Here is a 14,161-nt window from a genome sequence, read left to right on the forward strand (position 1 = left end):
TTCTAGCTGATTATTTTTGTGTGTGTAGCCAGAAATTAACATCACTAAATAGTCAAATGCATGCTTTGAATTCCTGGCTTGCACTCGAGCCTGTAATGTCTGTAGTTAATAGTTCAGTTTAACTCTCCAGTTGTTAAGAAGTAGGAACAAGGTGTAAGAGTGGATTTCAGTCAAGCTCATGGCAAGTCTGGATTATTTTGTTGTTTGGGTTTTTTTATTATTGTTATTTGAAATATGCCTAAAAATAGGCAACAGGTTAGCATGAGGACAAAGGATTTGTTGCAAAACAATCAGCCCATCTTTACTAGGAGGACTTAAAAGGTTTTAGGGGGGAAAATCAATACCAGCTCATCCCTTCTGAAACTGAAGATGTGTTTCTGTGAGGTGATCAGAGGAAACGCAATCCTTTATAGAAACAAAAATATACTGTTTTTTTAATTAAGGTGTCTACATTTCCAGATGGAAATGAAGGGGTTTGCATTTCTGGGGGAAACAGTACAATCATACAAATCTTTTAAGTATATTAAAAAATTTCCTTGATTATTTACATATTATTATTATATTCCTTACTGACAGCTAAACTTGCATGGTTACCTTCTCATTAGCTGAAACACTTCTGAAGGATTGGTAATACAATGCTGAAAGAGACACAGGGCAGCACGTTTCTGTGGCATTTAGAGCCTCCAATGTACTTTTGTTAAGGCATTTGAAATATTTCAGCACCTTAGGAAATAAAGCTTTTTTCCTCCTTCCTCTTCTACTTCCTCAGCTTAGAAAAATACAAACAGTCCAATCAGATCTTAAGCCAGGTGACTCAGACATGCCCCAAGGCTCTTGTGCTTCCCAGTGCCTAAACAGGCTCTTCATGGGGTGATGTCTCTTGGTGACTGTCAGAGTACATTATTTTGGGCAGTACAGACTCTGTATCTTATTTTTCTCAATTGCAGCTTTTCATCTTCTAGCTACCTTTTCTCCTCCTTAATTACTTCTGTTGTTTGTGTTCTCTTCCTGTAAGTTTTCTTTTTTTCCCCCCATGTATATCAACATTTTAATGGCCTTATGTTTGCTCTCCAATACCCATAGTTTGTTCTGCCCACCCAGATTTCTCCTTTATTTTGTGATTTAATTTTGTATTATTTTTATTTTAAATACAATAATTCTTCCTTTCTGTTCTTTTTCCACCCTCCCAAGTTACCACACTAGCAGTAATACCCCATCATTTGTGCTGTGTCAGATATGAGTACTTTAGTGCAGTTTCTGTGTCTGGAATGCTGCCATTACACTTATGAAATCCACAGCAGCTCTGTTACTGTACACTCAAGGGCACGTAAGTCAAAGGTAATGCAAATGCATTTGATGGAGCATGATGGAAAGATGGGTGTAGTCTTTCATTTGGTCAGTCGGCAGTATACTCGGGAGAAGCTTGACTTGATTTGCGTTTGAAAATAGGCTAAAAAAGTAAGCTTGAAGTCCTCTAGACCATTGTCTTGTATTATGAATGTAGATTAGAATGGAAACAGAGCTGGTTCTGGTTTGAGTTGGAAGGGATCTCTAAAGATCATCTAGTCCACTCCCACTGCTATGGGCAGAGACATCTTCCACTGGATCAGGTTGCTGAAAACCCTGATCAACCTGACCTTGAACATGATAGATAGATAGATAGATAGATAGATAGATAGATAGATAGATAGATAGATAGATAGATAGGATAGAATTGAAATCTATATAATTTTGACTCTTCCACGTTCTTCTAATCCCTGGATCTCTGCTTAGTCTTTTATATCAGCATGAACCTCTCTTAGTTTTAGGTCATGCTTGCAATTTAATCTGAAGTCACGTACATCTTGTTTTCTTTCCTTGTATTATGTCTTAAAGAGCTTAACTAATAAAATAATGAATGGTAAGACATCAAGGCATCGAGGTGCAAGGGATATATAGGTCAGTTCATACATTAGGACTCTGGTTTCAGACTTGGTGCAGAGAGGCATCTTGCATGTGATAGGCTTGTTTTACAGTTTTTTCTTAACTATGATAGCTCCCTCCTTAAAAATGAAAGCTGAAACCTGAGAAAAGTGACACATGTCTTTCCTGTCATCATGAAGTTAGTCATTCACATATGCCTAGGCAAGATGATACAAACAATGGTAACATTGGGTTGTTGTGTTCATTTCCCACGTGAGAACAGGACAGAAACTATGACTGTGAGGAGAAACTATGGCATTGCCAAAGGGATACACTACACAGAGATACCTTTTTCTTTATTCAGCAAAGCACTTCATTTTTTTATGGTTCTTTAAATTCTAAGTTAGACCTGTTGCATACTTCAGGGCTTGATTAACATAAACTGCTGGTACATAAAGTTTTGTTTTTCATTATGCTTTTTTTAATTGGAAGATGATGACACAGGCACAAATGATGACAATAAACATTAAAGGCCCTTTAGTGTCAATAGAGAGGTTAATCACCTTAATTAGTTCAATTTGTACAAATTTGCTGACATGACCTCAGCTCAGCACACTACAGTAGGCATGACTGAATCTTATCCTGGCAGGACCATACAAAATGAATGATATCTTGTCTTAGCCTGAAAATAAAAATGTGATTCGTTAATAAGAAACTAAAGAATTGTAAAAGACAGAGTGGGCAATGAAGGGGCCTTAGGAGGCCACGTCTTTGCAGAGGCACCTAGGAAAGGTAAACTGAACTAACTGAAGAGGCATACAATTAAAATGGATTAGTTAAACATCATTAAATGTCTATGCTGACTGATGTTCAGAAGCACAAGAGCCTGAAGAAAATTAGTCTGTATTTATTAAGGAATTCATTTTAATCTAGGGAAGTGTAGGATGAGTTTTTATTTCTTTTTGGATGAAAGTAGCTGATGTTGTTTGAGTTTTCTCTTTATACATAGCAAAGATGTGCGAGTTTGGCTGGGATTGTTAATTTTCTGAAGAAAGCAGAATAAACAATACAGAAATTACAAAGGCGGAAATCTAAAAAAAGATATAATACTTAAATTCTTGGAAGCCATTTGTATTGTGAGTAGGGGATGTTTGTTTAAGTACCATTGAAAATCCACTTCTAGTACTGTTACTAGTATTTGTGGGCTTTTTTTTCTTCATTTCATATGCAGAGGGGCTGTAATATTGTTGAATAATGACTGACGTATCCGTTTTGAAGAACAGAAGGTGAGAAACATACTTTGGATTTTCTGCCTCTCCCAGGACCAGGCAAACCTCCATTTCATGGCTGTATGCCTGTGACTCAGGCATTGTCTTCACAGCCAAAATAAGCTCTATTATTCTGTGGGATAACATTGGTTTTGTAAAAGCATTGTGATGTTGTTGTGAGTTAGTGTAACTAAGCTCAGTCTTTAACTCTACTTTATAATAGCTACTCAAAGTAAGAAGCTGGTTGCTGGTCTGTGATTTTACAACAGAACAGCTAGTATTCTGTAACAAATTCACTGCTTGTTGTTTTTTTTTTTCAGTGAAAATATGGTCACAGTTAGAAGTCTTGAGGCACTCCCTCAAAGCATTTCTGGAGTTCAGACCAGCATACAGTCTAGCAAAGTCACTTTCTAAAATAAGTAAGTTGACTTGATACCATATTTGTGTGTAAATTAAAATACTGAAAATAATAGAAGCAATAAGTGGTTTATATGTAAGAAAAATATTTAAAAGTTATAAAACAATTATATGAATAAATTATTTAATTTTTCATGAAACACAGGGATAAAGCAGCTAGTATGTGTGTTGTTTTTTTCTTTTTCCTTTTTACTGGCTCTGTTAATTGGGAAAGACTTGCCAAAATCTAATTACTTTTAATAAAAATGCTTAGAATCATGAGTACAGTATGTGCCTTGATTCAAATGAGTTATAATGATCTGTGTTCAGTATTTTAATTTAGTGAAGAGCTGAATATCCCCCCTCATCTCTGAATAAATTGTACTGCATGGTAATATTGTATGCTTGGAATCTGCATAAGATAATTGCTGTTCACTTACAGTACCCCTAGCAGCACCCTGCACATTGAATTTTGGTAAAATGGCTTGTGTTGGTGATGCATTTTACAATTATCATTCACTGACAGCTGAAAGGAAGACAAGACTGGCTTGTCTTGATTTTTTTTTCTCTTCCCTTCCTGACTTGAAAAATTGGATTGGTTTCCCCTTAGTACTGTTGGCACGATCTTCTACTGCTTGAAAATGTGGGGGGAGGGTGTTGCATTTTTTTATTTGCTGTTCATATTGTAAGCTGGCATTAGTTCTGTATGTTACTGTGTTTTATTGAGCATTATTTTGGAACAGATTGTCCGGGGAAGTTGTGGAAGCCCCCTCCCTGAAAATGTTCAAGGCCAGGTTGGATGGGGCCTTGAGCAACCTGGTCTAGTGGGAGGTGTCCCTGCACAAGCAGCTTCACTGGTATTTTATGGACTGTGAAGATTTACTTCCTAATGTTCTTATAAGCAAGTGTTGAAGATGCTGCCTCACCTTTATGTTATATTTGGGATATAAAAGAAACTCTCTATGTCCATTGAAGAATGATTTGAATGTGAAGGTGAGGGGGAAGATAGGGAGGAAGGTGAGGTCAAGATAGGGAAGGCTCCTTCTGCTATTGTGGCTGGGATTTTTGTTTTCTGGTTGGTTGGTTTGTTTGCTTGTTTGTTGGTTTGTTTTAAACACTGTGTAGTTGTCTCCTAGATTTAGGTGGCCACCATCAGTTGTTACACATGCTAAGACTCAGCTTTATAGCAAGGACTCTAATGTTCAAGTGAACAAGCCCCACTGTACACAGAGTAATAGGCCTCAAATCATATAATTTCTAAGGGTTTATAGACTTCACTGTGCTGGAAGACCTAGTGACGCAATTACAGCACTTGCTGCCTGATTTCAGCACAAGTTTATGTGTGTGCTGCCATAGACACAGCATGTGAAAAAGAATCCAGTTTAGTAACATGGTTTGCCAGTTTGACCCTTTAGCTTTCTGCTAAGTCCTGTCTAGAGGATAATGATTATAGAGTGAAATCTTAGAAACTTGTGCTGAATGTTTGCCTTCTGGGAAACATAACAGGCTTTTTCTTTTGTACGTTTATATAATTTTCAAGAAGGATCATGGAATTAATATGCAATGCTGGTTGCATCTCCAAAAAAGTATGTTAATAAAAAATGTATTGAATTTTAAAATAGAAAATCAGAGTCCTAAGAAACATTATAATGTTTTAAGAGTTTTATGAACAAGCCAGTCACTCCTTACATCAAATGTTAGTAGCCTTAAATACATTTCATGTGCAGTAAATTAGTGAGAGTTTGTAGACATTATGTTAAATATTTTTTTAGCCATCATGAGTCAATAGAATCTTTTATTCTCTTTATCTAAGCTGCACCTTAAATAGCAGATTCACCATAAAAGTATGACCATCTTTGGCCCATAAATATATTATTTTTGTGCAAATGAATTTGAATGATTGTCTATAATAATTTTTTAGAGTTGAGAAATACGTATAATTTCATTACATGAAAGACTGACATTACTTCTAAAGTCTTACAGGAGTCCATCTGCTGTAATCAAAAGCTTATCAACCAAGTAAAATGATTAAAATAATTAGACTTAAAGGTTATCATAATGGCTTTGATTTAAGCTTTCTCCTGATGTGTATTTTTTTCCTCTTCTCAAGTGTCATCTTCATATAAAATAATGGAGCTAAAGACATTGAAGTATATTCATTTGACAGTCAGAGGGGTCTATGGATTACATATAAATCACATTTAATCAACTGTGTCTCTCATTAATTTTCTTTATTTCTACTAATTAAGACTCATTAATGTATTTTTATTAATTTTGGGGATTGGATCTTAAATTAGGAATTTGACTTGAACTCAGGACATTATTTGGTGTATCTGGCTTTTCTGGAAAGTTAATATTTCACAGTGCTTCACAAGATGAGATCAATTTAAATTCTTCTTGCACAGAATTTACTAACATCTACCTGCTACACAATGTTGGAATACGTATTTTATAATCCGATACAAGTTTGAAGACCCAACAGATGTCTGTACGTGCTTTTTAATCATGCACTCCAGTTGCAATTACATTTAAAATGTCTTAAAATAAGAAGTCTTTCCTATCTGTTATTGGAAGACATTACAGTTTCTAGGAAAAAGTTTCTACAGATAATCGATGTATATCGTGTGTGATACGGTCTACTGGCTCCTTTTCCAAGGACCTAGCTGTGTAGTCGTGTGCTTTTTGTTTGTTTGTTCATCTTAGAACTGCCTGAAGGTATTGCTGTGACTTTCTGTGGGATTTTGCTGTGTCTTTGGTGTGACCGTTTCTGCAGTTTCATTCTTCCTAGTAAAACTTTTCTGGGACAATCTGTCATGCAATCAATAAAGGATTGACAAAATAATTTTTAATTGTAACGTTTAGTCTGGGTGTTGGTAAGGAGAGGGGGCAAGTCAACAAGTGTAATCTTATTGTAACTTTAGTTGTCCTGTATTTCCTACTTTGTTTAGGATCTTTAAACTAATTCCTCTTTTGCCATCCTGTCCTCTCCTGTTCCTCTCTAGCAAAGCTGCTCCCCTTCTTCCCTGTTTTGCCTGGACCAACCTGCAGCCTCCCCTGACATTTTTCAGGCACAGTTCAGAAGTCAGCAATTGGCAAGGAACCGAAAGAGTTTTGGAGGCTGCCACCAGTGTTTAGATAATGTTTTACTGTATGCCTCTAGGCTGCTTCATGCCATTTGGCCTTGTGGCCAGCAAACAAACAGCCCCAGGTATTAATAGAGTGGCATTCATGGTCTCATGTAGCTGAATCAACACTCTATCTAGCAAGACATAACTTTAATAAATGTAGCTGTCATTGAAACTCAGTATTAATTTCTTCAATAAGCTGCTTTAAAGTACTTCTGAGAGGACTTATTTAGATTTATCACAGTTACTGACTCTGAATGGAAAGCATTAGGTTTTTCACTAGTTGCTAGGTCCTACTCCAAAGTAAAAAGTCTAATCTGCAGCTGAGGTTTTACTGTCACACAAAGATGCCAGGGCAAAAGAAGCATGACAAAAACCAAATGAAGCTCACAAAATGGAATTGCTTTTCATGGAAATTAAATGTATTTCATTTTCTGCAGAGCAGATTGAGGATAAACAAAGCATATATGTACAAGCCCAATTCTAAATCCATTATTGAACTAGAAAATCAGCAGTTCTCTCTTTAGAAGCTAGTAATAATGTAATTCAGGTTTAGATTTGTCATACTAAATGTTATAAAACCCTTATTTAAGAGCAGTGTTACAGTCTGTTCTTTACCTGATCTCAGGGTTAAAAATACTTCTGCATAATCTATTGTTATATTTTTATTCCTCCACCTTGAAAGCCCATTCTGAAAAAGGTCTCGGTGGCTCTGTAAGCACTCAGCAGCAAGAATTACGGTGATGAAAGTAGAAAAAGCCGAGGCCTTTTCAGTGCCTTCTTTGCCTCAGTCTTTACCTTCAGAAGGCCTACAGGAATCCTAGGTCCCCGAGTCCAGCAGGAAGGCCTGAACTAACACAGACTTAACCTTGGTACAGGGATAAATGGCAAGGGAACATTTTAAACAAATTGCACATACATGAGTCTGTGGGACCTGGTAGGAAGCAACCCCAAGTGCTGAGGAAGCTGGCTGACATCACTGCCATGCCAGTCACTATAGTCTTTGGAAGCTCGTGACAACTGGGGGGAGGTTCCTGATAATTGGAAGAAAACAAGTGTGACTCCTGTCTTAAAGCAGGGCAAGAAAGGGAAGACAGGGCACTGCTGACTGGTCACATTCACTGGGAAAATGATGAAGCAAATAACCCTATAACCCATTTCCCAACATAACAGAAGTGGATGACTGGGAGCAGTCAGCATGTTTGTATGAAGAGGAAATCAAGCTTTACCAACGCAATAGCCTTATAAAACAGGATAACTGGCTCAGTGGATGATGGAAGATCAAAGGATGCTGTTTCTCTCATCTCTAAAAGGGCTTTTGACAGTGTTTATCCCAGGAAAGAAAGCTGCACCAAAACCCTGTAAATTTGGATTTGTATTCTACCCAAGAACTGTAATGATTTTATTTCATTTTAAGATTCTCTATGCTTGTTGTGAATATTTTTTTTTTCTCTTTATACCATTTTCAATCTGGTTTTCATGTCATATATGCGGTAGGCAACATTGGGTTCTATACTAGTTTAATACTGTAATCTGCCGATGAAATCTCACAGAGTGGCAGTAGTTGGTTTTTAATAATAGTGACAATCCACATAGATGGGTGTCTCAGATGAATTATTTTTATCTGATTGTGTATCATTGTGAATTAATAGTTTTGCTTATGTAAGTGTATGTGAAATGTTTTGTTTGGTTTTTCATAGACTTGAGCTGACACCGTAAGTACCTGTTGAAGCATTTGCAAATAGTATAACTTGGATGTAGTGTTACCTGTAATAGCTCTGCCAGAAGATTTTCTCTTTTGTCTGGCTACTCTGAATTACTGTATATAGACCAGAAATAAAGACATTCTCTGGCCTGACCTATGCAGGAGATCAGTCTGTTTATCACTGTCTAGCTTTTAAAATCTTCAAGCTCATTGTCTGGTCACGTTTCTTGCAATTAGACCTAGGACATATCTGTTCCTGCCACAGGCAAAGTTTAATAACAGCTCAGCCAGAACAGTGGCTTGGAAGAAAGTTCTTACCATAAAATGTAGTGCCTGGTATAGTTGCTTGTAAATGCATGTGAGCAGTTGGGAAAGCTATTTAACCACACAATACCCATAAAAAGTATATTTTTGATTTTTTAAACTTTTTTTTTTTTTCTCCCCAATTCAGAAACAGTATTTTCCTTTGTTTCTTTTCCCCACCTAAACACCTATGTGTTTACCACAGTGATCATGTGCCTCCCTCGGGAGACTCATAACCTCATTCAGCTACTGAAGGTAACACTGTAGCTCCAAACATATTCCCAAAAATACACACACAACCCAAATAAAATTTATGCTCCTAACTAGTGCCACTGTAAGGAGACCTGATGGAAATAATGGGGAAAAGGGAGAGGGTGAAGAATTTAACAGCTTTTCCAACACTAATGCAATCTTAGATTAGCTTAAATCAGACATGAAAACACACCCTGGATCAAATCTGTTTTATTATCACAAGAGGAAGAAGTACCTTTATATTCTTGGAGAGTTTTCCACTTTATAAAGATTCTGTCTGTGCTGATGCTCTGGTTTTAGTTCACTGAATTAGTCAGTAGCTAGTGATGACCTCACTTGATCTGTGCAAGAGTTCAGGCAAGGTTTGTGCATTAGTGCCCCATTTGAGACGGGAGGATACAGTGTCATTGAGCACCGGTACCTGACCAAGCATAAGCTCAAGTTCCACATCCAGAACTGCAGCCCAGTGCTGCTTGCATCTCCGTTGAAAAATTCCAAATCGGACGAATCCCAGTTGTTACTTTTTGTGATCACCACTCTCTTTTGAACTAGGCTGTTATAAAAGTTAACTGGATTTTCTCCAGGTCTAAGCATCATACTCAAATCCAAGTATTCTGTGTCAGTGGATTGTTTTCAGTTATATGTCCTTTATTTTAGATTTCATTTCATGGCTGAGAAGCCAATCTAGAGATAAAAAAGGAAGAACCTATTTTCCTCTTTTGATCTGGTGAGAGAAAAAAACATGGGAGAGGATGAGTTCTACTCATGTTAATAACTTTAAAAAAAATTAGTTTAGATTTTCAAAGCCTTTAATGATGGAGCAGACAAACCGGTACTAGGGGTCTGATACTTAACTAGATTAGGCATTTAATAATCTACAAAGCAACTGTTAGATATTTCAGGAGTTAAACACTTCTGAAAATCCAGCCTGTGGTGACTCAAAATCATTAATCATTTTAAGTGTAGTTAAAGTAACTATAATTACTACTGTCTTTACTAGGAAATAATTAGGTTTTAAATGTGACTAATCTTTTTGTGCTTTCTTCCTTGGTTATTAAGACCAAAATAGTGTTTTTTCTTTTTATTAATAAAAAGCAGATTATAAGTTTTGTTTTCTAAATTTTTTTCACTGAGTTGTGATTCCCATTCAAATGTAGCATGTGAGAAACCTTGAGTAACATTACTCTCTTAAGCAGAAAGAAGATAATTTGCTTTTTTCCGACATAAGAAGGGAGCTGTGTTGGACCTTGTGGCTCTCAGAAAACCAAGATGTTTTTTAGGTTAGGAGGAAGAGACAGACAGTGAAGAATAGAAAACAGCCAATTACAAATATTACATGTATATTTAAGTTGGCCTCTGTGAGGACACTGGTGCTTCTATAGAGAAGCTTCAAGTCAGAGGATGCTGAAGCTCTATTAATCTATTGCGTGTGCCCAGATGAAGAGTTGCTATTGTAAAACCCTCACCAAAGCAAGGGAGAGCCCTTGCAGAAGTGCTCATCAGTTAAGAAGTAGAGAGGAAAAAAACAAAACAGCAAATAAAACTTGCTGTCTGAAGCTGAGATCTCTTCTGCCGCAGTTTACTTCAAAAGGTGAAAAAATATATCATTATAGATAATGTTTTAATTAATAATAAAAAAAAGTTTGTCTTCTCTATACTTAAAAAAAATACAGGAAAGATTTTGCAAGTCAGAACAAGTGTTCTTATGTAAGACCAATGGGACATTTTTTTTAACCCAAGTGTTACCTCCTATCTAGTCAGCATCTAAACACGCTGTTGTGCAAGTGAGGACATTACATAGCAAACCCCGTCTGCTGTGTCTCAGCTTTGCCCAGGAGGGTTATGCAGAAAGGGATTTCAAAACTGCATAAAACAAGACACTTTCCCTTCAACAACTGGTTAGGATTGAGATGCTTTACTGACATTGGTTCTTCAAAGAATGGAGAAAATAATTTTGAGTAGTAACAGAAGAGTGCTAAGGCAGAAGCCATAACCAAAGGGTTGTCTGCACATAATGAGAAGCAATGTGAGAGAACAACAACCATGAGAAACAGGAATTTCACTATAAAATGGCCTGATTTTTCCTGACACTACCTCAGTGCAACCATTTTTATAAAGTTGCTGTAAAAAAGCCAGTAGTTTGAGTCATGAAGATTTTTGCTGGTAGCTATTTATGTTTACTTTGTGTAACAGGCATATTTTCAAAAGGATGAAAGGCATGGTGACTGACAGCCTAGCTGTTAGAGGTATTGAGTGAGCTAGGAATTGTATGTTCATGTGCATGCTGTCTTTTTAAACTGCAGGCAGGGAAAGAAAAATATTATTTTTGTCTACCAACTGGCATGGTAATCCTGATTTTTTGAAGCATTGCTTGTTCCCACCTTGAAACAAAAAAGAAGTTTAAAAAGTTATAGCTGTTATCCAGCTGAGTCATGAGGTCCCCTGGTCTAGCACTAATTAGAGTTACGTGAACCTGTGGATCTTTCTGTTAGCATTTCTAAGCAAAATGAGAAAAAAGCTCTGTCTCAGCCAGGTAATTCTTATGCTGGTGTTGCAAGAGGTAGCATTTTTTTGAATAATTCAGAATGAATGCTGTATGCCTAAGACCCATCTGAGGGAACTGTGGAGGTGTTTACATTCCACGGGCACGTGTGTGCCAGCTCAGACCTGAGGTGTCTGACGGCCTCTCTCTGAAGTGGGCAGAGTGTGATACCTGATAGGACTGTGTAAGAGACAGCAAATTTAGTACAGTCTGATCCCATGTCCATCTCATCTTGATCTGTAGTAGATGGAAGTTGGTTGAAATGCTTCCAATGTGTTTATTCTTATTTTATAAGAGAAGTCAAAAGTAACTACTCTTCTAAGGCTGATATTGCCTAGTGGAGCATAAGCAGAAAGATACTTTTCCATACAGTAATGAAAATGTCGAAGGTGTGAGTATCCAAATAGGTCAGCCAGAAAGGAAGAAGTGTTAATAATTAAAGACAAAACTAGAGAACGGAAAGGAAAGTTTAAAAAAAGAACAAGTAAGCAAGTAGCTTATCACAAGAGCATCTTACTTAAGGTCAGGGACAGCTTTAAGAACTGCTGTGGCAGAATTAAGAGAAAGAAAATATAACTGTAAATGTATTTGAGATTCAGGAAAACATTTGTTTTAAAAATCACCCTGCAAGAAGTGCATGCATTGAGGTAACTGGGGTGGGCTAGTATTAGAAAGCAAATTTGAGCTACTACACTGAAAATTCCTCTTCCTAATTAAATAATCAATGGAAGCATCATATATATGCAGCATATTACAGGCAGGTATCTTGTGGAAAATGACTATTTTGAACATGTCATTCTACAAGGGAGACAAAATCAGGAAAACTGATGTGTGTGATGTGGTTTGTATCTGGGTAAGGCATGCCTTGGTTTTGGCACCAGATGGCCACTTCGAGTAGATACAACGTCCTCCTTGTCTGCCTCCCTCTGCTTTCAGATATATCTCACACACCTCTCTGATGAGTCAGGAGATTCCAAGGCACGTTCTCAGCTTGCTGTCTCCTGCATGCCCAGGGAGGGAGGAGAGGGGGGGGGGGGGTTGCCCCTGCTCCAAGGACCTGGGAGAAGAGGGGCAAATCTGTGTCTGAACTTCAGGGTGTGTGTGGTAATGGCAAGCGTGTGTATGAGGAGAAAAGCTGAGAGGTCTTATGATCGCAACTATAGTACCATGCAGTAAATATTGGCCATCCCTAGACACCCTGTAGAAACAAGCAGGTTGCTTTGAGCAACATGGTCTAGTGAAAGATGTCCCTGTCCATGGCAGGAGGTTGGACTAGATGATCTTCAGAGGCTCCTTTCAACACAAACCATTTTATGATTCTATGAATATCTAGTGATGGGCTTGCTCCAACCCTTTCTCTGCCTAGCTTCCACTTCTCTGCCCTCCCACAGAGCTATGAGGAGAGTAGAAAAGATGCAACTACATCACAGAAAGGGAAGTGGAAGAGGCTGTGATTACGACCTGCATTCCCTCTGTTCTGGGCCCTGTGTGACTTGGTACCAATCTCTTAGGCATAAATTACCTAATGCAAATTACACTTAAGTGGGTGGGGTTCAGTTACTAAATCTTATCCCTGAAACAAGCACCCAGAATTAGAGACACCATCAATGTCTGTTTGGAATGTTCTGCCATGTCATGCTGGGACATTTGGAGAGTATGCTATGTAATCTTGTCTCTAAAATTTAGATAAGAGTTTGTAAAAAAACTGAGAGGAAAGTAAGTTTATAGGATTCCAGTAGTGGAAAACAGCTTGTTTAGGGATGGTGCCTGAAAACTAAGGTGAAAAGCAGGAAGAAAATACTACTCAAGTTATTCTTCATGCCTGCTGATGCCTGTAGGCTGTGCTTGCAGGATGCAGGCTGCATTTTGACTTGTGCAGCAGCATTTCTTCTGTCAGTGTTGCCTGAGTCTGTGCACCAGGGGTAGCAGTGCAGATTTCAGATTGTCACGTAGGTTGGGGTATTTTTGGCACGTGTATAGAAGATCTAGGCAAACAGAATTTCCTGGCTTGCTGATGCTTCCAGAGCCTGTTCAGCTAGGGAGAAACCCAGAGGTGAATGGCAGAGTCCAAAAGCAAAGTCAAAGGAAGGATAACAGTACTTTGGATCTTGGAAGCATAATTCCAATATTAACTAATTATTCATCTGCAGAATGCCTAGTAGTTAGTTATTAGTCACAAATCCCTTATAATCTATTTAATTACTATTCCACTGACCAAGCTAAGGATGAGAGCTGGGTGATACATTAATCTATCATGTATCTATCAAAATATTTTATTCTATTAAATTCTATTTAATAGACGTCTATTAAAGTATTTTATATAATTGTACCCAAATTATCTGAGATCCCTTCTCTGAAATACAGACATGTGCCTCATTTCTATGTTTCTGTCTTCCATTCTGACACAGTTTGCAAGGTGGAAGCGTTCCCTATACATTTATTCCACTGTTTCTGCTTGTTTTGCTTTTCATCACTAGGGGGCAATATCTTAACAGTCAGTTGCAAACACGAGGCAAAACAAAATGGTGTAGCAAAACTAGTGAGACGTAAACTAGGAAGGATTTCTGTTTGTTTAGTGCTTATCACATTAAATTAAGTTTGCTTAATGAAATATTCTTTTGTGCAGTGCTTTCTGTCACTTTGTACCCATTTGGATCCTAGCAAGATG

General features: G+C 37.6%; 1 protein-coding gene across 3 annotated transcripts in view; it reads left to right on the forward strand.

Annotated features, from left to right (window-relative positions):
• The window catches only part of FRY (FRY microtubule binding protein), a 243,628-nt gene that overhangs the window by 54,308 nt on the left and 175,159 nt on the right, over window positions 1-14,161 (forward strand). The window contains exon 3 of one of the 3 annotated variants that reach the window (XM_051611586.1): window positions 3,491-3,589. The exons of 1 other annotated variant lie outside the window; for it this stretch is intronic. The gene's annotated coding sequence lies outside the window, so the exon portion shown is untranslated. Of the gene's footprint in view, window positions 1-3,490; window positions 3,590-14,161 lie in introns of those variants that run through there. One more of the 3 variants, XM_051611609.1, reaches the window with a different exon arrangement.

The sequence above is a fragment of the Apus apus genome, chromosome 1 (genome assembly GCF_020740795.1).
Source record: "Apus apus isolate bApuApu2 chromosome 1, bApuApu2.pri.cur, whole genome shotgun sequence".
Taxonomy (NCBI): Eukaryota; Metazoa; Chordata; class Aves; order Apodiformes; family Apodidae; genus Apus; species Apus apus.